The sequence below is a fragment of the Eumetopias jubatus genome, unplaced genomic scaffold, assembly GCF_037043125.1.
Source record: "Eumetopias jubatus isolate StellerSeaLion01/CBP00866 unplaced genomic scaffold, mEumJub1_p1.0 scaffold_7, whole genome shotgun sequence".
In the NCBI taxonomy this organism is placed as follows: domain Eukaryota; kingdom Metazoa; phylum Chordata; class Mammalia; order Carnivora; family Otariidae; genus Eumetopias; species Eumetopias jubatus.
The window spans coordinates 35,104,190-35,132,026 of NW_028274813.1; the positions used below are offsets into that span (position 1 = coordinate 35,104,190).

The following is a 27,837-nucleotide window of genomic DNA, read 5'->3' on the forward strand; positions in this document are numbered from 1 at the left end:
ACAATGGAATTTTTCATGAGTCCTCTAATTTGTCTTGATAAAAACACAACTTTGTTACAAGGAATTTGGAAGAAATCACTCATGAAGAAATATGATCTGCCCTATTATACTGTGAAAACATAAGAATATTAACCAACTATAACCAGGACTCCCAAAACACATGTATTCTCTCCCCTAATTAAGAAAATCAGGGGCAGGGGCACCTGGGTGGCTCAGTCGGTTAAGCATCTGTCGTTGGCTCAGGTCATAATCCCAGGGTCCTGGAATCAAGCCCCGCTTTGGACTCCCTGCTCAGTGGGGAGCCTGCTTCTCCCTCTCTCTTTCCCTCAACCCCCGCTCATGCTTTCTTGCTCGCTCTATCTCAAATAAATAAATCTTAAAAAAAAAATCAGTAATCATACTAAGCAAAGAAGCAAAAGCAAATCTTCAGATAAAAAATACAGTTCAATCTAATATCTATTAATATCTACATCCATATTGTTTTTTTTTTAATATTTTATTTATTTGACAGAGAGATAGACAGAGAGAGAGGGAATACAAGCAGGGGGAGTGGGAAAGGGAGAAACAGGCTTCCCACCAAGTAGGGAGCCCGATGTGGGACTCGATCCCAGGACCCTGGGATCATGACCTGAGCCAAAGGCAGACGCTTAATGACTGAGCCACCCAGGAGCCCCCCAAATTAAGTTTTCAAACACAGAAAAAAGCTAAAGAATGGTCTCAGTTGTCCATCTTTTAATTATGTGGATATTCCTCAAAGTATCTATAAAAATTAAAATTACTATAAAAGTTTCCTACTAGGGGCACCTGGGAAGCTCAGTCGTTAAGCGTCTGCCTTCAGCTCAGGTCATGATCCCAGGGTCCTGGGATCGAGCCCCGCATCGGGCTCCCTGCTCCGCGGGAAGCCTGCTTCTCCCTCTCCCACTCCCCCTTCTTGTGTTCCCTCTCTCGCTGTCTCTCTCTGTCAAATAAATAAAATCTTTTAAAAAAAAAAGTTTCCTACTATTACACACATTTAAAAATATTACTATTCATTTTAAAAATATACCCTGTGAATATTAAAGATAAATATTAAATATTAAAGGTGAGTATTTCCCTCTGGTTAACTTTCTTCCAGAAGAAAGGACATTTACAGGACAATGGACCATCAACTAGTAACAATGTCTACTGATACAGATATTAAGTTTAAAAATCAATTTATCCCAAAACATTTTAAATTAGCTTAATTATTTTTTAAATAATGGCACATGATCATTGTAAAACAAAAGAAACCATCACAGAAATGCATAAAGGATAAAGAAAAGATCATAGGAAATTTATCTTCTGAAAGAATAATTCATGGGTTACCATTTCTGCACCATCACTCAAGACATTTTACTTAAAGATAAACCATCTTACATTAAAGGACTCATTGCATACATCCTATTCTATAGCCTACTTTGCTTAATTCACTAGGTAAAGAACACCTTTCATGTCAGCCAGTATATATCTTTGCATGTCATTATTTTTAAAGGCCCCAGTGTATATTACATTCAATGTATTACCATAACTTACTTAACCATTTTCCCTATTAATAGATATTTGGGGTTTTTTTTCATTTTTTTTAAATGAACTATCTATAATACAATGATCAGAACACTCCACACTTCTTCACTACAATGCCTCTTACTCCAATACCTTCTCCGCAAAACAGAACTCATTTATTCAAATATTTTTAAGTGCCTATTACGTTCCACTCATTGTTCTAGGCAATCTAAGTTCCAACAGTGTAGGGACTGATTCTATTTTAGTCACTGCTTTATTTCCTGTGTGTTTAGTGGATTGTCTGGTACATAGTGGACTATCATATATGTGTTGAATGAATGGATGATTATGCTTGTTCATTCATCCCTTCACCTTTTTAAGTGTTGACATCGAAATTAGTTCGGTTTTCTTTCTTTTCTTTTTTTTTTTCCCACTCTGCAGAGTAATGAGCCTGTAAGTGTCTTTATCACTCACAATTCAGGCTCACTACTGGGAGTCAAGTAGATGAATATGGAGACAAAAACAATACTATAGCATTACATTTTGGAACCTCTATTCAGTTGTGTTTAAAATGTTCAAAGTTCCTTTTGAGCTCAAAACATCATCCATAGGAAATGTGAATCTAACAGCTAGCTGTATGTTTTCCTTTGGTCTAACATTTCAGTGGAAAAAGAGTAGTGAGACTCTCCAAAAGGTCCAGCTGGCACACACAGAGAAACCTTAAAAATCCAATTAAACTGCAAAATTATTATTGAGTTCACAAAAGATTTATATTGCTTTTCCAGGAAAAATACTTTGAGAGAAAAAGACCACTGAAATACCAAAACATAACAAAATGTTTATATTCTGATCAAATTTTAGCTTTTAAAATTACCATAGATCTGTTGAGAAACCTTATTTAGAGGTTATACATGCCTATTCTGTTTTCTCTCGGAAAATACAGGTACTGTAGAGATTAAATTAGAATCACGAATCTGGGAAGAACCTTGAGACATATGAAGCTCAACCTTCTGCCTTTTACTCATGTACACTTAAGCCAGTTGACATACATAAGAAATGTATCAACAACAAAGAATTACCCAGCTCACGGTGGGGATAGGGATAAGAGATGTGATAAAAGCTAAGGTGTAAGTCTGGGAAAAGAAACGTTAAATCACTCTAAGAATGTTTTCATTAGAGAAACCTGTTTAGAGGAATGTCATGATCCAACTTCCATTTTAGTATGATCTCCTTAGAGTTTATGCTTGAATGTTAAATGCATATGTTAAATACATATGCTTGAATGGAATATCCAAGTTGATTATGATCAAGTATTTTGCCTCCTAATTGGTGAGGACAACATGCAAAAATTTAGCGAAAGAGGACACTGGTTTGTATTAGATTGTGAATACCTCTTCAACTCCAAAAAGCATATGCTACCAACCAGTGTATTTTTATAAACACATCCTATTATTATTAGATTGTAAGTTCAAAACAGTATACCATGATTTTATGGCTCCTTATATCCCCACTACTTAGAATACACACTAGGTATTTAATATTCACTGATATCACTGAAAATAGATATTTATCTAGTCCATTTAAATAGAATTTCATTACCAGAAAAGTTTTTCAATATTAAAATATACAGAAAAACATATTACCACACTTGAACAGATAACTTACACACCAATGTTCATAGCGGCATTATTCACAACCCAAATGTCCACTGACAGATGAATGGATAAACAAAATATAGCACATCCATAAAATAAAATATTACTCGTTCTTAGAAAGAATGAAATTCTGATACATGGTATAACATGGATGAACCCTAAAGACACTATGTTAAGTGAAAGAAGGCAGTCGCATAAGAACAAATATGATTCAACTCATAAGAAGAACCTAGAATAGTCAAATTCATAAAGACAAAATAAAACAATGGTTTACAGGGGCTGGTAGTAAGAAGGAATGTGGAGTTAATGTTTCATGAGTGCAGTAGTTTGGGATGCTGAAAAAGTTCTGGAGATAGTGGTGATGGCTGCACAACAATGTAAATGTACTTACACTGACAATGTAAGTAAGTATATACACCTATTTACATACTTAAAATGGTTAAATGGTAATTTTTGTTTTATATATACTTTACCACAATAAAAAGGACAAAATATTATATTACTTTATGAATGACTTGCCCAAATAATATTTCATAAATGTATAATCACAGAATTCTAATAGCTCTTAACATTAAATTATTAAGAAAAAAAGGAGTTAAAAAATAAACATCCAGTTATACGTATCTGGTTTCTTAAAAAACAAGTAAAAACAAAACAAAACAAAAAAAACCTTGAAGAAACAGTTATTTTGACTTCAGCAATATCAATAATGCATGCATTTATTCCAGCCTTGCAAATCCTTTGCCTTACGACAAAAATACTTAAACGTAGTGATAATCAACATATCCATATGTTTTAATATTCACACATAATTTCATTTCCACTTTCTCAGCAGAAGCTTGTCTGCACTTAAATGTTTTTGCAATTCAGTTTTGATTCTATTTTCTTTTATCTTTTTCCTTGCAGGTAAAAACTAGGCATGCAGACTATTCCCTACTTTCTTCAACATTTTCAAGGCAGTTAACAAACAATCTAATAAGAAATATAGCATGTCAAATAAATGATAAACTGGGAATTCTTGAAAGTGATTAACATTCTGTATGGTAAATTATTTCTTAACCTTTGGGAAATGTGTAAGAAAATAAGTTAAAATTTACATTCATCTCAACATATACAAAAGCTAACACAACTGCTACAAGACACAAAGGCAATGATATTTTTGCTAATTATAAAAATGATTCACATTCAAACAAATCTAACTGAAATTCATGAAACTATATAATATTCTTAAAAATACAAACTCCCTAGTTCAATACAATATACCACACATACATCAATTTCTATTCTATGATGTCAAAGAAATTATATTGATTTAACACAATTCAACAATATTGATTTAATTTGTAACTCATTTAACATGATTCATTTATGAGACTTGACCTTAATTTACCAACTAAATTTTAATATTGGTTAATTATTTCTCTGGTAATTACCAAACTAGGAAGTTTTAAGTACTGATTAATTTTCCAAGATCTGCCCACAAAACTATTATTGTATAATGAAATCTCACTAAAAATGAAGTTACCTAAGATAAAAAGAATAAAAGCAAAGAGGTATATTCAATTGTTTGACTTCCTTAGTAGCCTATGCATATTCCTTCTAGAGGTAGCTATTTCAAATGACAATAAATCCTTTGATCCATAATTTCCCTACTTTCCCAATGAATTACATTAAGCAAAAATTAAGTAAACTATTGTAGAGTCCTCCCATCCAAAAACAAACAAAAACACAAAAACAAAAACTAGAGATGTGTTTTTCCTTATTATGCTCTTCTTAGTATATATTCCTAAAAATATATTGTGGATCTGTGTCCAAAAGATCTATCCAGCAAAACTCACATATTTATATAAGTTTTTAGCAGCTTAACATTCACATTCAGATTCAATAAAAATTTCTTAAGAGTACACCACTAGGAACTGAATTCCAACCACAACTTTATAAAATGGGTGTTAGTGATCTCCTGTTAAAGGAAAATGAGGCTCAGAAAAACAAAATAATTTGACCTCACAATCAGTAACTAGTGAATTCAAGAGATGGAACCCAGATATTCTTGATGCCAAAAGGAAGAGAAGTAACACTTGTTCTGTGTGAGACATGACCCAGGCACTTGGCACATATTTTGTCATTTAATTCTTACCAATGCTTTATAAGATAGGCACAATCTCCATTTTGAAGATGAAGAAACTGAGGTAAGAAGTGATTTGACTTGATCAAGGTTTGTGCAGAAAATAGGCAGCTAAGACAGAACAGAAACCCTGGAATTATACATTGATAGATTCTGTCCTCAAACCATGACTGTGATCCAAGGAGGGAAGTTTATTTGACGTGTCATTTTATTTTTGTTTTCAGGGTTTGTTTGTTTGTTTGTTTGTTTGTTTAAAGAGAGAGAGTATGTGGGGGGGACGGGCAAAGGGAGAGAATCTCAAGCAGGCTCCATGGCCAGCACAGGGCTCAATCTCACGACCCTGAGATCATGACCTGAACCAAAACCAAGAGTCAGACGCTTAACCAACTAAGCCACCCAGGCACCCGTTTTCAGTTTTATTTCTTTGTTTTTCTGTAGAAAAGGGAACAAATTTTACCAAATCCATTTTAGTAAGATTTCTAATTCCTTTAGAGAATGGTATCTCTGTTGGTAATCCCTGTAAAGTCACTATCATGAGTCCACCAGGCAGACAAAAGATAACAATGATACAGCATTTAGCATGCAAATAGATGTCAACCCAATATTAATCCAATAATCCAATAGGAAAACACTGAATGCCTTTTGTCATTAGAATAGCTTTGCTAAGAATCAGACCCTCTTGAACCAGGTGCCAATTCTTGAAACACTACTTTGAGCAACAAAGAAAGGGAATTAAAGTTTAGAGAAAGAAGGTGAAATACTACTCCCCATTCTACCCAATACTCCTACATTCCACTAATTTAAACCTATGATCCTGCTCCCCACTAGCATAACTCTACAGGACAGCAAGAGCAGGGAGAAAAGGCTGGTCTCAGAATGGGAAAGAAACACCACCATTTCAAATATAAAATCAAACCTAAGTCATTTTCATCTCTCCTTAAGGAAGTTCGACAATGTATCACTCAAAGTATCTGTCTTCTACTGGCCTATAAAACTGTCTGAAATCCAGTTAGAATATTCTCTTCCTTTACAAATTCTCACCTGTCCTTTCTCATCTGCCTCTGTTCTTACTCAAAATCTACTCAAAAAAATAATAAAGCAGTCAGACATCTAGAGCTCTATTATTCAGGAGCAAAGGTCAATAATTATCAAATACTGGCCAAGGCATGAAGGATTCATATTTCAGAGTAATTTTCAAATTTTGCTACATGGGACCAAAGAGTTGTATGAAATATTCTTAGTAGCTAATGAATGAGAGAGTGCCAGGTAGGTTTCATTTATAAAAGTATATAACTCACATACACTCATTCATTATACCAAACTTGAGGCCAGAAAAATGTATAAGTATCACAATAAAATCAAAGTTCTAAAATTCTTACCCTAGAATATGTAAGAGGTAGAGGGGAGGCAGGTGATAATTTGTTGTATTTTTTTAAATGAGTCCTCATCTTTCTTTTCTCTGATCTTGTTTATGATGCAAATCCTATAGGAAACAAATTAAAGTCTAAAATGAACTCTGAAGTTTCTGAATAATACCATTTTCATTCTTTTTTTATTTTTTAAGATTTTAAGAGAGAGAGTGTGCGCACGAACAGGGGGAGGAGCACAGGGGGAAGGAGAGGTAGGGGGAAAGAATCTCAAGCAAACTCCCCACTGAGCGCAGAGCCCGAGACGGGTCTTGAGCTCATGACCCTGAGATCATGACCTGTGCCAAAACCAAGAGGAGGACACTTAACTTACTAAGCCATCCAAGCGCCCCATTTTCATTCTTGAGATGAATGTGTATTCTGTTGTTGTTGGATGAAGTAATCTACAAATGTCAATTATGTCTGGTTGATTGATGGTGCCATTGAGTTCAAGTATGTCCTGATTTTCTGCCTGCTAGATCTGTCCATTTTTAAGAGTGTTGAGATACCCAACTATAATCGTGGATTCATCTATTTCTCTTTTTGCAATTCTCTCAGTTTTTGCCTCACATATTTTGATGCATACACATTAAGGATTATGTCTTCCTAAAGAATTGAGCCCAATGTCATTATATAATGCTCCTGTTTACATTTGAAGATTTTCCTTGTTCTGAAGCCTGCTCTGTCAGAAGTTAATAGAGCTACTCCAGCTTTCTTTTGATTAGTATTAGTATGGTATACACTTCTCCAACCTTTTATTTTTATTTTGTATGTGTCTTCACATTTAAAGTGGGTTTCTGTTGACAACATATAGTTGAGTCTTGTCCTTTGATCCACTCTGACGGTCTCTTTTAACTGAGTATATTTAGACCACTGGCATGTAAACTAATTACTGATATACCTGGATTGATATCTACCCTATTTGTTACTGTTTTTCTATTCATTACCCTTGTTCTTTGTTCCTATTTATATCTTCCACTCTTTTTCTTTTGTGGTTTTAACTGAGGATTTTATGAGATTCCATTTTCTCTCCCTTCTTAGCATGTCAATTATACCTCTTTTTTCACTTTCTTTAATTGTTTCCCTGGAGTTCACATTATACATTTACTACTAATCCACGTCCACTTCATGGGTAGTGAAATACAAGTACCTTATAACAGAATATTCTTAATTCCTCCTTCCCAACCCCTGTATCCTTACTGTCATTCATTTCACTTAAGATACACTCATTGAATACATTGTTGATATTAAACAAATTATGTTATCTGTTAGATCAATCAAGACAAGTAAAAGTTATTTTAAAGTTATTTCCCTTCACCTAATCTTTCTCTAATGTTCTTCCCTTTCTTAATGTAGATCCAAGTTTCTGCCCTATACAATTTTCCTTCTCTGAAGAACTTTTAATATGTCTTACAAGGCAAGCCCACTAGCAACAAATTTTCTACATTTTTGTTATCTGAGAAAGTCTTTATTTTCCTTCTCTTTTAAGGATAATTTAGCAGGATACAGAATTCTAGATTGTTGAATTTTCCTCCCAACACTTTCAGTATTCCACTCCACTCTTTTCTTGCTTGCATGATTTCTGAAGAGAAGTCAGATGTAATCCTTACCTTTGCTCCTCTGTAGATAAGGTGTTTTTTCCCTTCTGGTTTCTTTCAAGATTACTTCCTGTTTGATTTTTTGCAGTTTGATTATGATATGCCTAGGTGAAGTTTTGGGAACTTACCTTGCCTGGTGTTCTCCAAACTTCCTGGATCTGTGGTTTGGACCCTGACATTAATTTGATGAAATACACCATCATTATTGCTTCAAATAATTCCTCTTCCTTTTTCTCCTTCTTCTCCTTCTAGAATTCCCATTATGCATATATTATACATTTGAAATTGTCTCACAGTCCTTGGTTATTTTTTAATTTTTTTTCAGGCTTTTTTCTCTTTGCCTTTTAAATCTTCTTTTTCTTTTTTTAAAATGTATCCATTTATTTTATTTTGTTCTAGATATGCATTTGATTTTTTTATTAACATATAATGTATTATTTGTTTCAGGGGTACAGGTCTGTGATTCATCAGTCTTACACAATTCACAGCGCTCACCATAGTACATACCCTCCCCAGTGTCCATCACCCAGCCACCCCATCCCTCCCACCCCCCACCACTCCAGCAACCCTGTTTGTTTCCTGAGATTAAGAGTCTCTTTTATGGTTTGTCTCCCTCTCTGGTTTCGTTTTGTTTCAATTTTCCCTCCCTTCCCCTATGATCCTCTGTCATGTTTCTCAAATTCCTCATATCAGTGAGATCATATGATACTTGTCTCTCTCTGACTGACTTATTTTGCTTAGCATAATACCCTCTAGTTCCATCCAAGTCATTGCAATGGCAAGATTTCATTTTTGATGGCTGCATAATATTCCAGTGTGTGTGTGTATGTGTGTGTATCACATCTTCTTTATCTATTCATCTGTTGATGGACATCTAGGCTCTTTCCATAGTTTGGCTATTGTGGACATTTCTGCTATAAACATTGGGGTGCACATGCCCCTTCGGATCACTACATTTGTATCTTTGGGGTAAATACCCAGTAGTGCAATTGCTGGGTCATAGGGTAGTTCTATTTTCAACTTTTTGAGGAACCTCCATACTGTTTCCCAGAGTGGCTGCACCAGCTTGCATTCCCAGCAACAGTGTAGGAGGGTTCCCCTTTTTCCTCATCCTCACCAACATGTCATTTCCTGACTTGTTAATTTTAGCCATTCTGACTGGTGTGAGGTGGTATCTCACTGAGGTTTTAATTTGGATTTCCCTGATGCCAAGCGATGTTGAGCACTTTTTCATGTGTCTGTTGGCCATTTGGATGTCTTTGCAGAAATGTCTGTTCATGTCTTCTGCCCATTTCTTGATTGGATCATTTGTTCTTTGGGTGTTGAGTTTGATAAGTTCTTTATAGATTTTGGATACTAAGTACCCTTCATCTGATATGTCATTTGCAAATATCTTCTCCCATTCTGTCGTTTGTCTTTTGGTTTTGTGGACTGTTTCTTTTGCTGTGCAAAAGCTTTTTATCTTGATGAAGTCCCAATAGTTCATTTTTGCCCTTGCTTCTCTTGCCTCTGGCGATGTTTCTAGGAAAAAGTTGCTGCGGCTGAGGTCGAAGAGGTTGCTGCCTGTGTTCTCCTCAAGGATTTTGATGGATTCCTGTCTCATATTTAGGTCTTTCATCCACTTCAAGTCTATTTTTGTGTGTGGTGTAAGGAAATGGCCCAGTTTCATTCTTCTATATGTGGCTGTCCAATTTTCTCAACACCATTTGTTGAAGAGACTGTCTTTTTTTCATTGGACATTCTTTCCTGCTTTGTCAAAGATTAGTTGACCATAGAGTTGAGGGTCCATTTCTGGGCTCTCGATTCTGTTCCACTGGTCTATGTGTCTGTTTTTGTGCCAGTACCGTACTGTCTTGATGATGAAAGCTTTGTAATAGACTTTGAAGTCCAGAATTGTGATGCCACCAGCTTTGCTTTTCTTTTTCAACATTCCTCTGGCTATTTGGGGTCTTTTCTAGTTCCATACAAATTTTAGGATTATTTGTTCCATTTCTTTGAAAAAAGTGGATGGTATTTTGATAAGGACTGCATTAAATGTGTACATTGCTCTAGGTAGCACAAACATTTTCACAATATTTGTTCTTCCAATCCATGAGCATGGAACGTTCTTCCATTTCTTTGTGTCTTACTCAATTTCTTTCATGAGTATTCTATAGTTTTCTGAGTACAGATTCTTTGCCTCTTTGGTTAGATTTATTCCTAGGTATCTTATGATTTTGGGGTGCAGCTAAAAATGGGATCGACTCCTTAATTTCTCTTTCTTCTGTCTTGTTGTTGTATAGAAATGCAACTCATTTCTGTGCATTGATTTTATATCCTGCCACTTTGCTGAATTCCTGTATGAGTTCTAGCAGTTTTGGGGTGGAGTCTTTTGGGTTTTCCACATAAAGTATCATATCGTCTGCAAAGAGTGAGAGTTTGACTTTTTCTTTGCCGATTCAGATGCCTTTTATTTCTTTTTGTTGTCTGATTGCTGAGACTAGGACTTCTAGTACCATGTTGAATAGCAGTGGTGATAGTGGACATGCCTGCCATGTTCCTGACCTTAGGGGGAAAGCTCTCAGCTTTTCCCCATTGAGAATGATATTCACTGTTGGTTTTTCACAGATGGTTTTTATGATATTGAGGTATATACCCTCTATCCCTACACTGTGAAGAGTTTTGATCAAGAAAGGATGCTGTACTTTGTCAAAGGCTTTTTCTGCAACTATTGAGAGGATCATATGATTCTTGTTCTTCCTCTTATTAATATATTGTATTACACTGATTGATTTGTGGATGTTCAACCAACCTTGCAGCGCAGGAATAAATCCCAATTGGTTGTGGTGAATAATCCTTTTAATGTACTGTTGGATCTTACTGGCTAGTATTTAGGTGAGAATTTTTGCATCCATGTTCATCAGGGATATTGGTCTGAAGTTCTCCTTCTTGATGGGTTCTTTGTCTGGTTTTGATCAAGGTAATGCCAGCCTCATAAAATGAGTTTGGAAGTTTTCCTTCCATTTCTATTTTTTGGAACAGTTCAGAAGAATATGTATTAATTCTTCTTTTATTTTAGTGAGAGAGAGCGGTGGAGAGGGGCAGAGAGAGAGAACCTCAAGCAGACTCCACACTGAGCACAGAGCCCAACACAGGGCCTCTTCCCACGACCCCAAGATCACGACCTCAGCTGAAACCAAGAGTTGGATACTCAACCGAGCCACCCAGGTGCCCCTTGTTGCTTTTTAATTTTAGAAGTTTCTACTGACATATCCTCAAGCTCAGAGAGATTCTTTCCTCAGCCATGTTCGGTCTTCTAATAAGCCCATCAAAGGCATTCTTCGTTTCTGTTACAGTATTTTTTTATTTCTAGCATTTCTTTTCTTTCTCAGAATTTCATCTTTTTTTTTTTTTTAAGATTTTATTTATTTATTTATTTATTTGAGAGAGAGAGAATGAGAGACAGAGAGCATGAGAGGGGAGAGGGTCAGAGGGAGAAGCAGACCCCTCCGCTGAGCAGGGAGCCTGATGTGGGACTCGATCCCGGGACTCCAGGATCACGACCCGAGCCGAAGGCAGTCGCCCAACCAACTGAGCCACCCAGGCGCCCAGAATTTCATCTTTCTACTTACATTATCCATCTGTTCTTTCATGTTGTCTATTTTCTTCATTACAGCCCTTGGCATATTAGTCATAATCGTTTTAAATTCCTGGTCTGATCATTCCAATATCCCTGCTATGTTTGAGTCTGATTCTCATGTTTGCTCTGTCTCTGTAAATTGTGCTTTCTGCTTTTTAACATGCCTTATAATTTTTTTGTTGAAAGCAAGACATAATGCACTGGATAAAAGGAACTGTGGCAAACAGGCATTTAGTAATGTGGGGTAGGAGAAGTGTCTATAGTCCTATGATTAGGTCTGTCTTTTAGTGAGTCTGTGCTCCCAACTTATAACCTTCACAAGTTCTTCTCAGTCCTCCTGCACCTACCCCCCCGCAACGCAGCCACACAAACACACACAGACACCCCTTAGGTCGAAGAGGACGGCTAGAGGAGGAACAGGATGGCTGAAACTGGACACTTATCTTCCCCTACATGGAAGGCTAATGGAGGCTCGAGTTGGGTATTCCCCTTCCTCCAGGTCAGTTAGGCTCTGAAAATACCTTAATAGGTTAGACACTGATAAAAATAACTTCTTTAGGATAAATCTTGTTGAGAAAAACAGAATGCCTTGGCATATTTCAAACTTATTGCTTTCCCCTTTCCCTGTAGGAAGTACAGAGCATTTTTCTCTAATACTCACTGTGAAGATATGGTAGAACTGTAGTAAAACCATGAAAGTGTGGGATTCCTATGCTCGAGCCTCCCTGGAGTTTCTACCTCAGACTTGTCCACATTGAGCCTCTGGCAACTCGTTAATTACATTTTAGGTTTTTTCCTACCCAGTACTGCGTTCTCTTAGAGGTCTCTGTTCCTATGCTCTGCTAGAGTAAGTTGTCATTCTCCGTATTTGCCTGTCTGTCTCTCCAGGTTGGGGATAGTAGCTTGCCCTGTGACCTCACCTCTATGAAAGATCTAAGAAAGTTGAAAGATTTTTCAGTTTGTTCAGTTTCTTACTTACTGTCGGGATAGAGTGATAACTTATATGCCAGACCAAAAACCACTGAAAAATCTCCATTTTCGATTTTTACCTTCACATTTTACTAATTGATAAAGTGATATATAACACTCTTATGCTATTAAGGAGCGAGAGAAAACAGATCTGAATTTGTCTCAATGGCACATAAATTACCTAAAATACGATTGATCATAGAGTTTACCCTATAAGTAATACCAAAATGCAAATTATTAAACAATACACTCCATCCTTTATTTCTGAAGGAATGAAAACACATAATCAAAAATTATAGGGATCATTTAGATCCTGAATTATTACAAACTAAAATAGCTCCTAAATGAAGACCTAAATACTAGATTTCCATAGGAGCTTTTTAAAAAAATCTATCAGTAAAAACTGCAATTCACTGGTATCTTTGCTGCTCAATTTGCAGAAAAATAAAGGCTATTTCTTAATTCCTAAAATAGAATGATAATACCTCCTAAACAAACTCAAGTTTTCATATTCTTCCTCTGGAGGAAAAAAAATCAGTAAAAAACTAAAATTTGTATGTGAAATTTGATATTTGGATGCCAATTCCCAGCATTTGCTATTGTGGAATTAACCTTTATCAAAATTAACTTACTTAGAAAATCATAGTCCACTATATAGTGCTGTCTGCTGTTCTTATAACAAGAAATACAGCTAATTTTTTTTCCAAATTACACTGTAAAACAGCTCATTACTCTTTATATTATTGACTTAAATTTTATTCAACTGAGTTTTAACATATTTAATCAAAGGCATGCTGGTTAAATAAGATGAAAATACTGAATTCACCTTAAGAAATTTGAAAGCATGTTGCAAATAAGTCCCCAAACGTAACAAGAATGTCAGAATAACCAAACCTAAGGGAACATATTAGCAGTATCTTCACTTCACAAAAATGTAACTTTATTATTATTTCCACATCTGTGATGCATTAAGTACAACAGACATTCCTGAGCCCTTAATATATTGAACAGATGGTGAACCATTACAAAATTAGGAAAAAGGGTAACATCTTAAAGAATTATTAATAATCTTGCTCTTCAGCCAGAGGAGAGCTACAATGCTGGACAAATACTTTCCCTATGAGGACAATGAGGAATTAGGGTGAAATACATAGGAAATTATTTGGGGATGGTCACAAAAAGCATTGGGAAAAGTGCCTACAGTAACAAATACAGACACACACACACACACACACACACACACACACACAGCTCCTAGAAAAAAGATTAATCGACCCAAAAAGAGGTTGTCAAATGAGAATGAAGACGAACACTTGTGAAAGATAGAAAAGAATGCTCTAAAAGTTCCATTCTTAATTTGCTAAACATAAAATATATTCTTGAAACCCCACATTCCTGCAATCCTAAAACAAAGTCAGAATCTAACTAAAACTAAGACTTAGTAATTGGCATAGTTTCTAGCTAAAGTAATAACCAATAAAAATGGAGCCAATTATGTCAGTTCACAAGGGATAAATGAAAACATCAAAAGCAAAAAACAAAAAAACAAAAATTAAGACTCTCTCATCATGTCAAGTGGTTACATATATGTAAAAATAAACTATCAAGGTGAAAATGGCTAAGAGAAAAGATAGTCGAGCAGATAGAGCACAGAATGTACTGCTGCTCCAAAAAAGGTCACATGATTTTTAGAAAGTCACTGGTTATCTCCAGAGCTGAAATAATATAGTATCAGTGGAATCTTTTAAGGAAAAGTGATACAGCATCAATAAATAATATAGTGCTTTCTGGGTGAAGGAACACTACCTACCTAAAGAGAAAAGGATTTCTTAACTTTTAAAAGAGAAAAATTTGATTTATTAATAAAGTTATTTCAATATTAACTGTGAAAAAATGGCTTACCTTCCTTCCACTAGAACATAAGCTGACAAAACCACATGGTATTTCCAAAGGAAGATATTATTGCTTGAGTCTGGGTCAGTAAAATTATCACTGTTCAAAATGAGAAAAGAAAGGGGTAACATTAATTATCTACAATTATACATTTTCTTTGTTGTTAACACGAAACATATTTCACAGGTCATTCAAATGAGATACATGTCCCTAGGTTTGAAATCTCTAGAGATAGCTCCTTTGAAGACTGAACAAATAGTTTATTTAAATAATTCCTGATCACTAAATGTGAATAAATTTTTTTCCAACTAAAAAATTTTTTTTAATATTTACTGTTCTCACACCATTTTTTTTCCCTAACAAAGAACATGGAAGTTCAGCTATACAAAAAGGCTCACTATTAAACACACACACACACACACACACACACACACACACACACACAAATGGGGGGATATTCAAACAGCTTCAAGGACAAAAAACATGTTTCACACTAGATCATATTTACAGTTCCTCATCTAGAATTCAACTAACATCCAACTGCAGCAATCAGCTAAGCTTAGCAAATTAAAATAACAGTAATTTTGACAGATTATCTTCTATAAATATTCAAATATGGGCGTTTATGTATATACAAGGGTCTCTATATGCCAATCAAAATGCTTTGTTTAGGATCCTAAAATTGAGCTTTTTTCACCCTTCTTTTCTGTAGGAATCCCCTAAATCCTTAACTTTCATTTTAACTCTTTCACCTCAGCTGATAAAGGGGCCAATTATTTCTCTGTTCATAGCCTGAATTAAAAATTTAAGGATAATATTCATATCAGACAAAAAGAAAGTACCTAAAATCTTTGAAAATCTAAGACTGTAGAGAAAAAAGGAAAGATCCAGGAATGGGGATGAGGCAGCTGCAGAGAGAGAATCTTGAAGGATAGCGACTAACTAAAAGATTTATGTTTTACACATGTGACTAGGTATGGCTTGCTAAAGTAAAATCCAAACGTAAAGAGCAATTAACAACTTCATCAATTTGGGCTGCCTTCAAAGTTCCATTAAGATAGCCTACCATTTATGTGGGGCACCTGGGTGGCGCTGTCTGTTGAGCATCCGATTCTTGGTTTCAGCTCAGGTCCTGATCTCAGGGGTCTGGGATCAGGCTCTGCACTTAACACTGAGTCCGCTTGAGTTTCTCTCTCCCTCTCCCTCTCCCTCTGCCCCGCCCCTCTGCACTCACTCTCTTTGTCTGTCTCTCTCAAATAAGTAAATAAAATCCTTTAAAAAATAAAAAGATGGACTACTATTTATTTGGCTCAAGGCAAGATCCTATGCTTTGATGACAAGTTTAAGTATATGAAGGTGTCAAAAGTGGGGAAATGCAATTAGTATGAAATTCAAACCAAAGGCAATTTTTGAAATCCAGAGGTAGCTCTATTTAATCAAGAATAATCGCTCTAATGAAGGCAAGATATCTCATGCATGAATTTATTAACTGTCCTCCTATCCTATCTCCCATTAGTCAGTTCCCCTTAAACATGTATGCAATTACTGAAAAGAACCCAGGAAAACTACAAATGATAGACATGCCTCTGCATCCAGAGGCATGTTTGACAATGCAGTCAAACAAAATTATGGACAAAAATTCAACCTATTCAGAGGCATACACCCTTCTGATTGCACCTATAAACAGCTATAAATCTCTATTAAGATTGCCCAAAATATTTCTAGAAAGTTAAGCTTGCAAGAAACTCTTCCTTTATGATCACTCACCATTCAACCACTCAAACCCAGGTCCAACAGCAGATGCAAGCCAGACCAGTGGTTTTCAAAGCAGCAAAGGGAGAAGAAAAGTCTAACCTAGGGACCAGTTTTAGCCTCCCATTGGACCTTGTTAGAAATGCAGAATCGCAGGCCCTACCCAGGGACAGACTGAATCAGAATCAGCATTTTAACAATCCCCAAATAATTCACATACATATTAATATTTGAGAATCTCTGCAGGAAGAAGAATATTAGAATGAGAGAGAAGGTATAATCTGTTCAAAGACTGATTCTTACTGCAGGCCATTGTTTGGCCAATAAGCAATCAATTTTTAACCTCTGGTTTAAAAGCATCATTATTCCTCCCACAATCCTTGTATTTTATTTTATTCAAGATTTTATTTATTTATTTGAGAGAGAGAGTATGAACAGGGGAAGGGGCAGAGGGACAAGCAGACTTCCCGCTGACAGGGAGCCTAACACAGAGCTTGATGCCAACTGAGCCAGTCAGGCACCACTAAATATTTTTACTTTTAAAGTTAGATGTTTAACCTACTGAGTCACCCAGATGCCCCAATTTTTGTATTTTAAATAAGGGATCTTGAAAAATAGAAACCCCTTGAGAGCCAAAGGAATTAGTATCTAATGATTAAATCTCAGATCCCAAGAAAGGCTGTGACAGAATTATCTTAGAGCAGGTAGTCCCATCACATGTCCCTGAATCACATGAACTAGATGAGTTAATTTATTTTTTTAAAGATTTTATTTATTTACTTGACAGAGAGACAGAGCAGAAGTAGGCAGAATGGCAGGCAGATGGAGAGGGAGAAGCAGGCTCCTCTCGCTGAGCGGAGCCCAACTCGGGGCTCGATCCCAGGACTCGGGGATCATGACCTAAGCGAAGGCAGATGCTTAACAGACTGAGCCACCCAGGCGCCCCTAGATGAGTTAATTTAATAAAAACTCCTTTCATTCCAAATCCTAGATTCTAAGGGCATGCAGCAGTCTCAGTAGCTAAGAAAGAGACCAAGAGACCAAAAGCCCATTCTGTCATGTAACCAGAAGAGGAGAAAGCTGTATGTGCTCATTATTCAGCTATTGTCTTTTAGCTCCAAATCCACACTTTAATACTCAGCACAGTGATGCTGAAAATTGAACTCTGGAAACTACTTTTCTCTTTTGCCAGCCAGCTTCTTCATGCTGCCAATAAGGGCACTAGAAGGAGAAACTTCCTTTTTCCAGTCAGGGCTGCCCTAGCATAGGCCCTCCACTCCAGTAGTAGCAATTGGTGACAGCCACCAATTTTTCCAGCACTCTCAGAAGTAGCAGCAGCAGCCAGGTGGTACTCCCGCCATAGGTTGTGAGGCCCAACTCTACTCCTAAGCCCTTTTTTGTTCTCCCAGTATTGATGGTTGTGGCTTTCTGCAATTATTGTCTCTGTGTTACTCCAGTGTTCCCCTTTTGTTTTTTCAACTTCCAACACCTATATAATCCATTCACTATATTAAATTTTCTTGGCAGAACGATCTAGTGTAGATTGCTTCCCTGTCCAGATTCTAACTGATACATCGTGGCTAGATAGAATAAAATCCAGTATGATCTTGATCACTTTGGAAACTATTTTCTTTTTTTTTTTAAAGATTTTATTTATTTATTTGACAGAAAGAGACACAGTGAGAGAAGGAACACAAACAGGGGAGTGGGAGAGGGAGAAGCAGGCTTCCCCCAGAGCAGGGAGCCCGATGCGGGGCTTGATCCCAGGACCCTGGGATCATGACCTGAGCCGAAGGCAGACGCTTAACGACTGAGCCACCCAGGCACCCCTGGAAACTATTTTCTGAAAACATGATAGCCTATGAGAAAATATTTACTGCCTCTCCCCCCAAATTGGTGCAAGATGGGAAATGGATGCAAGAAATATGGAAACACAACTTAAGGATGTAATATATTGGGGGCGCCTGGGTAGTCGATCGGTTAAATGTCTGCCTTTAGCTTAGGTCATGATCCCGGGCTCCTGGGATCAAGCCCTGCATCGGGCTCCTTGCTCAGCAGGGAGCCTGCTTATCCCTCTCCATCTGCCTGCCGCTCCCCCTGCTTGTGTATGCATGCTCACTCTCTCTCTCTCTGTCAAATAAATAAATAAAACCTTAAAAAAAAAAAGTAATATATTGAACAAATATCATGAAAATATCATGACAAAGAAAACACATTTTCGTCCCCAGAAATATAAAGAAAAGGCCAATAAAAAGTCTAAAACAAATATAGTTTTCCACTTTACATAAAAAACACAGAATTTAAGAAGTGGAAGGAACTTTATTCTTTTGCCTCTGCCATTGTTGTTTTATCAAAGTAGTTTAATACTGAGTGCGGGTTATCATACTTTCAGGAAGCCATTGACGAATTAGGAAGAGGCTGAAGAAATTACCAAAAAAATGATGAAATCAACAGGCAATAGGATGCATGAGGAAAGATTTAAGGAGTCACACTTCTTAGTCCAGGCCAGTAAAAGAAAACTTCAGGATATTAGCTGCCTTCCAGTTAAAGAGTTCTAACCAGCTATGCTTCATCATCCCTACAGATGCTTAAAATGATAGAAGATAAAGTAAAGGAAGACAAGAAATGGAGCTTCTTAGCTTACTGACTCTCCTTTGAATCACTAAAGTAGTAGCTCTTAATGCTATTTACACAAGAGAATGAATTAAGAGTATTTTTTACAAAAATAATAAAATAGTAATAATGATGATGATGCTCAGAACACAATGCCAGAGATCTGACTTAACTGGTCTGAGATGGAGCTAAGCATATTAAAACAAAACAAAACAAAACAGGGGCACCTCGCTGGCTCAGTCAGTAGAGTGTGTGACTCTTGCTCTTGGGGTTGTGAGCTGAATCCTACGTTGGGTGTAGAGATAACTTAAAAGTAAAATCTTAAAAAAAAAAAAACACTCAAGTGTTTATAAAGTACTGACAGAGGGACTGAGAACCACTTACTGGAACATTCTATAACTTTAATACTCAAGGTATGGTCAAAGGACTTAGCTACATCCAGATTACCACTGGAGCTTATTAGACAGGTAGCTTCTCGGGTCTTACCAAGAATCTAACAAGATCCCTGAGTAATCTGTATGCACATTAAAGTTTGAAAAAATAAACCACCACTCTGTAACAGTATGAAAAGGGTTTGAGAGTTTGTGTGTTCAAACTCCAACCTAAAAATAACTAAGTTGAATTTTTTTCAACAGTTTTACATTTTTTTTTAAGTAATCTCTACACCCAACATGGGGCTTGAACTCACACATGCTCCACCAACTGAGCCAGTCAGGCACCCCTAAATATTTTTACTTTTAAAGTCTACTATAGAGTTTTCTAAGAATACAACTTTAGTAACTTTTAATAATATTTAATAACTAATATTTATTCAGCCTATACAATTTGTAGGCAATGTTCTTTACAAAATGATTTAATCCTCAACATATGGCTATAAAGTAATTTTATAATCCCTGTTTTACAGATAAAAGAACTCAGGCAAGAGTTATATAAAATAACTTCCCTCAGGTCACACAATTAGTAAGTGGCAAGGCTGAGAATTGAACCCAGATAGTCTTAGCTTAAACTTAACCACAAAATAATACTATGTTTACCAATACCATCCTAAAACACTCAGGAGAAAAGTATAATTATTGGTAATAAGAACACTGTAAGAGTAAAAGAAAAAAATCAGTGTGCTTTTCTCTGGTTTAAAAAAAAAAAAGATCCACAGAGTTCTAATAGTGATATAATTACATCAACACTGTTATAAGTCTGTGGCCCCCACTTAAAATAGAGAGGAACATGACAGAGAAGACAGTAACTCAGGAGGCTGCTTATAATGCCAGCACTGTCAACACTGTAGGATAAAATATTGCTTGTGAGACTATCCCATGGAAGAAAAATTTTTGGTAATAATCACTTTGTTATCTACATTTGGGAAATAACTGAAAGCTCCTATTAGGAGGTATGTTCTCCTCAGTGCCTCCTTAATTTACCACTACAATTGCTCCTACTGCCACCATCACCACCACCCTCAGAAATGTAAAGTATAAAAGGCTATGATTATTTTTACAATGAAACAGGCATGATATAAATTAGTCTGATTTTTCTCCTCTTTTGTACTCCACTGCTCCTAACTTCTCAAAAGGTCCACTCTCTGCTTCTGTCATAACAGAAGTAAAAATTTCAGTCCCAGTAAGACCCAAATGTTACTTTTGAAAATATTGAAGACAACTTTTAAAGAAGTCAGAGGCTGTCAGTTAAAGGCTTACTAGTAAGTTGTAATAATTCATGTGAATTCTAAATAGCATGATAGAATAGCCAAAGTTCTCAAAGGTAAATAATGTAATTGTACCAGCAAACAGATTGAATTTAAAATATGCAAAATTATATCCTGAGTATTTAAAGCGAAGCAATAATTTCTAAGATGGCTTAACTTCATTCAGTCCAAACATACTCCTAAAAAAAAAAAATATACAGTACCTTTTTCATTAATAATGACAAAGTTCTAATGACCTAGTTGCTGAGAATGAACAAAACTATATAGGTATTAAAAAATAGAATTGCTTAACCTGTAAGAGCTATTAAAGTGGATGCTGGAGCCAAAAAGATTTGAGGACTAAAAATACCAAAGCAAAGACTCACTGAAATACACTCTTCTAAACACCTAAGTATAAAACTATGACTTGAAGCAATTCATTGGTTCATTTGGGTAAGGTTTTACCTGAAGAATCTAAGAAAGCTGAGGTTCAGGGAGCCTGGGGGCTCAGTCAGTTAAGTGTCCAACTCTTGATTTCAGCTCAGGTCATGATCTTGGGGTCATGAGATTGAGTAATGTACTGGGCATGGAGCCTGATTAAGATTCTCTCCCTCTCCCTTTTCCTCTGCACCACCCTCCTGTCCCCTCTCTCAAGAAAAAAAAGAGAGAGAGGAAAAAAAGAAAGAAAGCTAATGTCCAAGTGTAGCACAGTAGGACACAACCTGATTTCCCAACGAATGGAGTAAGAGCCTCAGGAAGCCAACACTGACAAAACCCAAAAAGAAGCATGTTTTTAGGAGGCAAAGCAAGTGTCAAAAAACACAGAAGTGGAGTATACTTTTTTTTTTTTTTAGATTTTTTTTTTTTTAGACAGAGAGACGCTTAACCGTCTGAGCCGCCCAGGTGCCCCAGAAGCGGAGTATTCTTGATATGACTCTTTCCATTAACTAATATGACTAACAAAACTCATACCAAAACTCCTTGAAAATGTCCATCAGGTTTTAATTATCCATATTAGTTATGTAAATTATTTGTAGTAATTTTTTCCTTCTAGTTAAAACCAGAAAACCAGTCTCTTCCTCTGTCCACCTATCTTCATAATAGTATGTGTTCTCAGTCTACCTTCCTTTGCTACCCTATTCCAAAAGACTACATTATTTGAATAAAGTAAAATATGATCTATTTATGACAAAATAAAATATACCTCAAAAAAGTTATGTTTACTAAATATGAGTCAAATGACTAATCACTACTCCTCCAACTCTAACACAGAAAAAATCATAGTTATTATGCATCATGTGTAAAAATTTAAATGAAAAAAATTTACTACCTCCATCACCAATAAAACAGAAAACTTATTGTATCAGAGAAAAATAGCTATTTAAAAATCACTCGCATCATCTCTTCATTAGGAAGAATAAACTTAAAAAGATGATTCTCAACTTCAATGTCAATCAGAATTACATATTAAGCTCATAAAATTGTAGACTTACAGGCCCACGACCAGAGATTCTGAATCATAAAGTCTGAGTTTCTGAGGATGAACCCAAAACTATACATTTTAACAAGTTTCCTGAGTAACTATGATGCAGATTATCCTTAAATTACACCTTCATATATACTTCATCTTCAAACCACTCTCAACTCCCCTATAAGTCCTTTAGGGTCTGATCAGACTACCCACTCCTACCCCTCATCTTAACAGCTTCAACTTCTGATTAAACTACATGCTTGGAACTAACACAGAGAAGAAATAATAGCAACCAGTTGTTGGACATATATTACTATGGGCCATGAACTTTACATAATCTAGTACAGATACAAGAATTAAATGATATATTGCATGTAAAGTCTATAACAGTTTCTAAGATAAATAAATGCTTATTAAACTAGCTGCCAGCTGAAACTAATATCCACAGAAAAACTCTGCATATGGATGTTTACAGCAGCTTTATTCATAACTGCCAAACTTGGAAGCAACCAAAATGTCCTTCAGTAGGTAAATGAAAGAGTAAACTTTGATACATATGAAATATTATTCAGCACTAAAAAAGGAATGAGCTATGAAGCCATGAAAAGACATGGAGGAAACAAAGTGAAAAGAAACCAATCTGAGAAAGGTACACACTGTGTGATTCCAACTATATATGACATATTAGAAAATGCAAAACTATGGGAACAGTATTAAAAAAAAAAATCAGGGGCTGTCCACAGGTAGAAGTTAGGGAAAGAGCAGGGGAAATGGATAGGTAGAAAGGAGAAAGGATTTTTCGGGCTGTGAAAATACTCTCGATTATAATGATGGATACATGTTATACATTTGTCCAAATCCACAGAATGTACAACACCAAGAATGAACCCTAAGGGAAACTATGGATTTGGGTGCTTATTATACATCAGTGTAGGTTCATCAATTACAACAAATGTACCACTCTGGTGGGGTATGTTGATAATGAAAGAGTCTATGCATGTGTAGGGGCAGGGGATATACGACAAATTTCTATAACTTCCTCTCGATTTTGCTGTGAACATAAAACTGTTCTAAAAAAAAGTCTTTATTAACAAAAAGAAGAGGGGGTGCAAGAGGGGCACCTGGATGGCTCAGTCAGTTAAGTGTCTGCCTTTGGCTCAGGTCATGATCCCTGCAGGGTCCTGGGATCACGCCCACTGTCGGGCTCCCTGCTAAGCGGGCAGTCTGCTTCTCCCTCTGCCTTTCTCCCTCCTTCCAGCTCGTGCTCTCACTCACTTGCACGTTCTCTCTCAAATGAATAAATTTTAAATTAAAAATAAATAAATAAATTTTAAAAAGAAGAAGGAAACAGTAAGCTGCTATTAACCCTAGTAAGAGATTATTTTATGGGGGTCATCATAATGATCCTAAGACATGGTTGTTACTTATTTCCAAGTTGCAGTTGAGGAAACTAAGGTTTAATAACTTGTCTGGGTAAGTAATTTGCCCAGAGATAGTTAAGGAACAGAGAACGGATTCAAGATGATACCTGTGACTCCAAAACCTGAACTCTTTACCTAGGCTAACTTCCAGAAACAGCAAGACAACAACAGTAGGTATAAAACCATTCCATAGTCATAACTACACTTTAGAAGAATTTTCCTGAATCATCCCCGGGTCAACCATGACCTAAGCATGTCTCACAAATGTTCCTATATGACTAAGAACTGGAAGGCATATACTATGATGGTGGCTAACAATAGGTAATTATAATAAGCAAAATTAAGTACAGGTTAATGAGTGAACTACTTTATATTAGGAATGTTCTACTAATAAATATAATACTTAATATTTAAAAGAGTACTTAATGTTTTCACAGCACTTTAAAATTACAAATTAGCAATAACTCCACGATGAGGGTCAGTATGACTGTTAACATTCCAGCAGACAATATGAATATAGACAAGTAAACAAAATCCAGTCTAAGTCATAAAGCTGTTTAACTCAAAAACATTACCATCTCAGGCTCGTGACTTCCCACATGTAAGGGCTATAATCCTTAGTTAAGAGTATAAGAAGCTACAAGGGGATGAATTCAAAACAACCAGAGACTTCTATATTTCATCCACGCAAAATATGAACATAATAAATATGCAATTCAAAGTTCTCCTTCATGATGCTTTCTACTCAAATTTTGTAAAATCTGCTTATGTTCCTAATGATTAAGTTTTCTGTATGAAATATTTATTTTTTAAAATATTCTGGACCTCTTCTCAAAGCATCTGTTTTCCCCTCATCTCAGTGCCTCCCAAATGGCCACCATTTTCTTTCTCCCAAGTACATTTCTAGCTTGCCTGTTCCAACCAGCTACTTCTAAAAATGGTTAAGCACTGGTTTCCACAAACCTCCCCCACTTGAACCACATTCACAACAAATACAACACAATTAGTCATGCAAAAAAAGATATGTATACACTGATAATCTCCACATACCACCAAAACTACAAATTCAGAAAATGGAAATTACTAATGATAAAAGCATATTCTGTTCTGTTAAAACTGCACAGAGCAGAACCTATATTTTAACCTGATAACTCTCAACAAGTTAGTATAACTCTTGTGGCTGTTATTTAGTTTTATAAACCTTACAATTTGTAGGTAACTCTCTAGAAAGTTTTGAAATTAAATGCATTAAAATTAAGCTCTTAGCTAAATATATAATACATAATACAGAACAATATACAAATATAACTCAGCCAGAGTGAACAGATATATCCCATTTGCTCACCCTCTCCTTTAAGGAGAGAATACCTCTCCCATACAAACCAAAGAGGTTCTGATTCACTTGAACGCTACAGAGCTCAAGGAACCCCAGCACCACAGGAAGAAGCCAAAGCGATAATGCTTCCTTCTGCTGGAGATCCGTTGATTAAAACACATAAAAGGAGGTATCTCTACTATTTAAATTTTTACAAAGAATGCATATTACACTTTTACAATTATGAAAGTTTTTTTTAACATTTTATTTATTTATTTGAGAAAGAGCAGAGATAGTGAAAGAGAGCACAAGCGGGGAGGAGAGGGAGAAGCGAGCCCCTTTGATGTGGGGCTCGATTCCAGCACTCTGGGATCATGACCTGAGCCAAAGGTAGCTGCTTAACAGACCGAGCCACCTAGGCATCCCAATTATGAAAGATTATTGTCATTTTTAAGTGGTAAATTTAATTAGATATATCCCTTTTTTTTTTTTTTTCTGGAGGAAAAGGCAGATTTAGAAATTCCTGCCTGAGGAATGTAACCTTAAACATTAAAACCCACAAAAAGCAAATTAGTGAGGTTGTAAAGGGTTCCAGGCAGAGGCACAAAGTCACTAACAAACGTCATGTTTTAAGAGTAAGAACTGTGTGCTTCTCCTCCACAGCTCTGTCTACAGAAAAAGCATTGTAGTCTTTATATAAAACCAGAGTCCAGCACTTACAAGGTAGCAGAAATTCTCTGGAGTCCCCTAGAAGTACCTCTACTATGAAACACCCACAGAACCTCCAACAGCAGGAAGCCTAAACATTTGGTAAATCTTTCCCCATCCCTTCTTACTAAATATTAAAAATATATTCCCCTCCTGAGCAGATTCTCTAGACACAACTGAATAGTGAGTGATGTCTTTTTGGCCCCAGATCAACCTCCACTCTTTGTGTGCTATACACAGAGGGAGAATAAACCATCTATCTGTAATTCAATCAGAAATGTTTTATGAACATAACAAGAGAAACCAATCTTTTATCTTTTAATGGTTCATAAATGCACCATCGAGTAAGGTAGTCAGTAGCAAATGTGGCCATTCAGCATGTGAAATATGGCTAATTTGAACTGAGAAACTCTAAGTGTAAAATACACACTGATTTCATACTTACTAGGAACAATGCAAAATATTTCATTGATATTTTTATATTAATTGGTAGTCGAGATATTTTTAATATATTAGGTTAAATAAAATATATTATTAAAACTACTTTCACCCGTTTCTTTTTACCTTATTTAATGTGGCTACCAGAAAATTTAAAATTACATGCATGGCTCACATTATATTTCTATTGGACGATGCTGGTCTACAAACTAGTGATCAATCATAAGCTCTTATGAAACTATTTCTACGTCAACCTTTCATGACTATCTAGCAACATAAAGTCTAGTCATTACAATAGCCTAACCAAAATTCCCTTTCTCCCTGATTTGCAAAGTAGATTATATTCGTATTCAGGTTCCTTCCTTTCTGATACCTTCATTCAGTCTGAAAATGTTGAATAAATTCTATAATATTTCACCTCCTCTACCCCACCTCTGCCAACCAAGTTAATTAGTTGGCAGAGGCCTTAAAATATTCATATTTTAACTTTAATGAGTACCGTACTTAGAGAAGAGGAGGCTGAGAATTTTTCCTAATTCTCAGTATGTGGTAGTGTTAGAGTTTGGTATATAGAATCAAATACGCCTAGCATGAACCCTGCCTCTCATTGTGCAAAGCACTATAGCTCAGCTCCCTTATCTGTAACAAGGATAAATATTACCATTTAACATTAAATATTTCATTTAATTAATATTTACTATTAAAACATCAATACCATATGTATTTGTAAGGTAATAAAAGAAAAGCATTTAGAACAGGACCTGGAACTTCAATGTTAGTAAGTATTAGCTACTATCATTATTATCTCCTTTTTTGACTTGCTTCCTGAACCTATCATTCTCCTCTTCTATTTCTGGCTGCCCCATCAACAGGTTCTCTCCTTATTCAAGCCTGTAGCATATCTAATAAAATGTAAAAAACACAGAACAGCAGATGGAGCAGAAGGTCATTTGGTCTGACAAAAACAAAGAATGAATAAGAAATAGAAACTCTAAGTGTAGAGTTCTTACGAAGTTCACGTAAGAAAGTGTACTTCATCACATAATAGAAAGATTCCTCACTATGAGAAACAGTCAAGCTAATTCTGGGACCCTGTAAAAGTTATCTTCAAGGGTGTTGGACAGATGTTCCTCAAGCTTCCCTTCAATCATCCTGTATGTCCCTGTCAAGGGATCCAACCCGGATGTTAAAATCTAGAACCTATCCCGTTGACAATACTCATCAAATCTAAAATTATACATTCTTCGTGACACTTTGACTCAGCTACGGATTCATGTCTGTACACCTAAAAAATCAGTAAGCTCCCATCTGCAAATATTAAAAAGCCCAAGTTTAGACTTTCACCACATTGTAATGCAAGTTAAAAATCTTCCCACTCTTAAAGGCTCAAAAAGCAGAAGATATATAAGAAAAGGTCAAAATACTCACTTTGTCACTTGTGGCATATCATGTCTCATGGACTTCGTTCTAGCAGATTCAGGGGTGTAGCTCTTTAACTTAAGCCACAATCTGGGTCAGCTGAACCTCTCATTACCCTTTTCATATTCTGTCATACACTATAGACATTTGCATTATATATTTTGTTTCTTCCCCAAATTAGAACTCTATCTTCGTGAATTCAAAAGTCTACAACCCTGGTTCTGACCTATTGG

General features: G+C 36.0%; 1 protein-coding gene across 8 annotated transcripts in view; it reads right to left on the reverse strand.

Annotated features, from left to right (window-relative positions):
- FUT8 (fucosyltransferase 8) overlaps positions 1-27,837 on the reverse strand; it is a 332,067-nt gene that overhangs the window by 200,303 nt on the left and 103,927 nt on the right. For 6 of the 8 annotated variants that reach the window (XM_028117728.2, XM_028117600.2, XM_028117834.2 and 3 more), the window contains 2 exons: positions 14,796-14,885; positions 6,681-6,784 (listed from right to left, as the gene is read on the reverse strand). The gene's annotated coding sequence lies outside the window, so the exon portion shown is untranslated. The remainder of the gene's footprint in view (positions 1-6,680; positions 6,785-14,795; positions 14,886-27,837) is intronic. The other 2 variants (XM_028117899.2, XM_028117515.2) reach the window with 1 other exon arrangement.